We start from the raw sequence: 2,979 nt of genomic DNA, 5'->3' as shown, positions 1-2,979 counted from the left end.
GGCTGGAAAAAGACTTTCTAAATCCTGGTGCTGGGCACAGGGTCCCCTGAAGTTTGCTTTTGGAACCTTCCTATCTGTCTTGTTCTTCTCTCACCAGGCACATCCCTGCCCTCCAGAGCCCACCTAGTCACACACTGCCTTTCAGGACTACCATCCACATCGGCCAGATGCAAACCCACAATGACTTCCTGCCATGGCTCCCAGTGCTCAGCTGCAACTCTGAGGCCCATTTCAGTGGGAGTCAGGAGCTTATCCAATGGAGGTGTCACTAGGAGTGACAATGGCTGGCTTTAAGGTTAGGGAAGTAGTATTTACATTTCAAAAGAGAAGACTGCTCCACAAGGAATGTACAGTTCTGATATGTGCAGGGCTCAGGTCTTCAGGGGATAAATGAGGTCGATAGCTCCAGGAGTACTGGGACCTGCGCTCATTGGCTGACTGTTCCGCCCACCTGTCACCCACAGCCTAGGCAGTGAATGGGCTCTCACCTCGGTCTCTTCTCCGCACGCCCTGGATGTGGATGACCTGAGTGTGAACTCGCCTGGGCTCTGACCCTGGGTGCTCTTCCTGATGTTGCAGAGCCTCTGTGGGTGTGACGCATGCATAGGGGAGCTTCACAGGAGACTGTGTGTCCTTTAAGTCTAAAGACCTACATTTTTTGGTAATCTATGTCAGGTGTTCATATCTCAGGGACTCAGATGCCCAAACTGTGAAAATGAGACAATCCATCCCATTTCTCAGGTGTGGTGAGATTAATTTTATATGACAACCAGTAATCTGTACATTGAGCATATTCTCAGTGTTGCCTTTATCACTCGGCCAATGCCTAAAACCCAAGGATGGGATAGGCCTTGTGGAGGAAGAGCTCCTTTCCTCCTTCTAAAGGCGCCAACAGGAATTTCCTTCAGGATAAGCTGGAAAAGAGCATTTGGGCTTTTTAATTAACACTTTAAATGTTTTTAAAATTCACAATAGATATTTTACCCTAAAATAAAGTAAAACTTGCTTAATTACAGAAAATGTGAAAAGTATATAAAAGCAGGGTCTCGCTCTGTTGCCCAAACTGGAGTGCAGTGGTGTGATCATGGCTCACTGCAACATCAAAATGCTGGTCTTACACGATCCTCCTGCCTCGCCTCCGGAAGCACTAGTTTTACAGGTATGAACCATAGCGCCGGCTCTTTCTGCCTTTCTTCAACACGTCCTCCCAGGCTTCCCTCCTTTCTCCACTCTCTGCATTTGATCCCCAGTGTATTCCAACCTCGAGGCCAACACAGGTGACCGCGTCCGCCTGGGGCAGGTGAGGGAAGGGACGCGAGGTGGCGCTGTTACCGCACTCTGTAAGCCGCACCGCTCTGGGCCCCGCTGATCTTGTATCATTTCAGTGAACGTCACTCCAGATTTTTTTTTTTTTTTTTTGAGACGGAATCTCGCTGTTGGCCAGGCTGGAGTGCAGTGGCGCGATCTCCGTTCACTGCAACCTCCGCCTCCCGGGTTCAAGCGATTCTCGTGCCTCAGCTTCCAGAGTAGCTGGGAATACAGTTGCCTACCACCACGCCAGGCTAATTTTTGTATTTTTAGTAGAGAAGGGGCTCCACCATGTTGGCCAAGCTTGTCTCGAACTCCTGACCTCAAGTGATCCCCCCGCCATGGCATCCCAAAGTGCCGGGATTACAGGTGTGACCCACCGCGCTCGGCTGTCATTGCAGACTCTGATGGGGACCACACTCGGGTTATAAATTAGGATCCTCACTGAAAGGGTGGGACCATGGGGGACTTTTTCTTGGCCCCTTGGTTGTGGGTTTTCTTCTGGGCGGCGGAGCCGCTTCCATCAGAACTGCTCAGAGGCGGCCTCTGCCTTCCTGGGGTGACGCAGCAGCAGGAAGCTTTTACGGATCCTAGAATCCGTGGGCGGCCTGTGGGAGGGACTGAGGCGCATTTCCCTACTCACCCGGCCCCGAATCCACCGCAGTGCTGTTTCAAGCGAGTCAGATTCCAGATCGCGCTCCAGCCCGGACTCGGAATTCCTGCCCCGCGGGTCTGCATTTTCACAGCGGCAGGTGTGAGTGACCCGCAGCTGGAGACCAGAAGCCTAAAGGCAGCTCCGCCCTCCCCAGCCCACAGCGCCGTTATTCCGTTTCTGTATCAGTAAACACATTTTTCCGTAGCCCGGGGCGGGGTGACCGGTGATCCCAGTCCTCGCAGTGAACTGCGGGCCGCAGAATTCAAAACGCTTGCGGGCGCCGAGCGCAGCCCCGCTCTGGGTTATGTAAATGACCACGCTGGGCCGTTTCCCTTTCTTTTCCGGACCCAGCAGTGGCGCCTAAAGTCTTCGAGGAGGAAGTCGCCTCTATGCTCGTGAGTCCAGGAATCTAAGGCGAGTGCTGAGGAAGAGAACGTAGTTGTTGGGGCGGAGCAGAAAGAGTGGGGTGGAGGGGGAGGGCTTTGGGGAGAAGACCTCGGAGGCTTGGAGGGGGAGGGGCACCCAGGCTTGGACAATGGGGAGTGACTCACCCAGAGCCGAAGACCATCTCGGCTTCCCGTAACCCAGAAAGGGTGGGATTGGCTTTATTTGTGCCTGTCACCACCTCAAAGTGCCTTGGAACAAACCTTACGTATTATTATTTTGAGACAGAGTCTTGCTCTGTCAACCAGACTGGAGTGCAGTGGCGCCATCTGGGCTCACTGCAACCTCCGCCTCTCGGGTTCAAGCAATTCTCCCTGCCTCAGCCTCCTGAGTAGCTGCGATTACAGGCGCCCACCACCACGCCGGCTAACTTTTGTATTTTTAGTAGAGATGGTGTTTCGCCGTGTTGTTCAGGCTGGTCGGGAACTTCTGATGTCAGGTGATCCGCCCACCTCGGGCTCCCAAAGTGCTGGGATTCAGGCGTGAGGCACTGGGCTCTGCCAATTTGTTTACTTATTTAGAGACAGAGTCTTGCTCTGTCTCCCAGACTTGAGTGCAGTGGCGCAATCTTG

General features: G+C 53.3%; 1 long non-coding RNA gene across 1 annotated transcript in view; it reads left to right on the top strand.

The window, feature by feature from the left end:
- Nucleotides 1–1,477: 1,477 nt before the first annotated feature.
- Nucleotides 1,478–2,979, top strand: part of LOC105513937 — a 12,534-nt gene continuing 11,032 nt past the window's right edge. The window contains exon 1 of the long non-coding RNA XR_001002100.1: nucleotides 1,478–2,066. This is a non-coding gene — a long non-coding RNA (uncharacterized LOC105513937). The remainder of the gene's footprint in view (nucleotides 2,067–2,979) is intronic.

The sequence above is a fragment of the Colobus angolensis genome, unplaced genomic scaffold (genome assembly GCF_000951035.1).
Source record: "Colobus angolensis palliatus isolate OR3802 unplaced genomic scaffold, Cang.pa_1.0 Scaffold238, whole genome shotgun sequence".
Classification (NCBI taxonomy): Eukaryota; Metazoa; Chordata; class Mammalia; order Primates; family Cercopithecidae; genus Colobus; species Colobus angolensis.
Note: the sequence above shows the minus strand (reverse complement) of the source record. Positions and strands in the feature narration are given on the sequence as shown.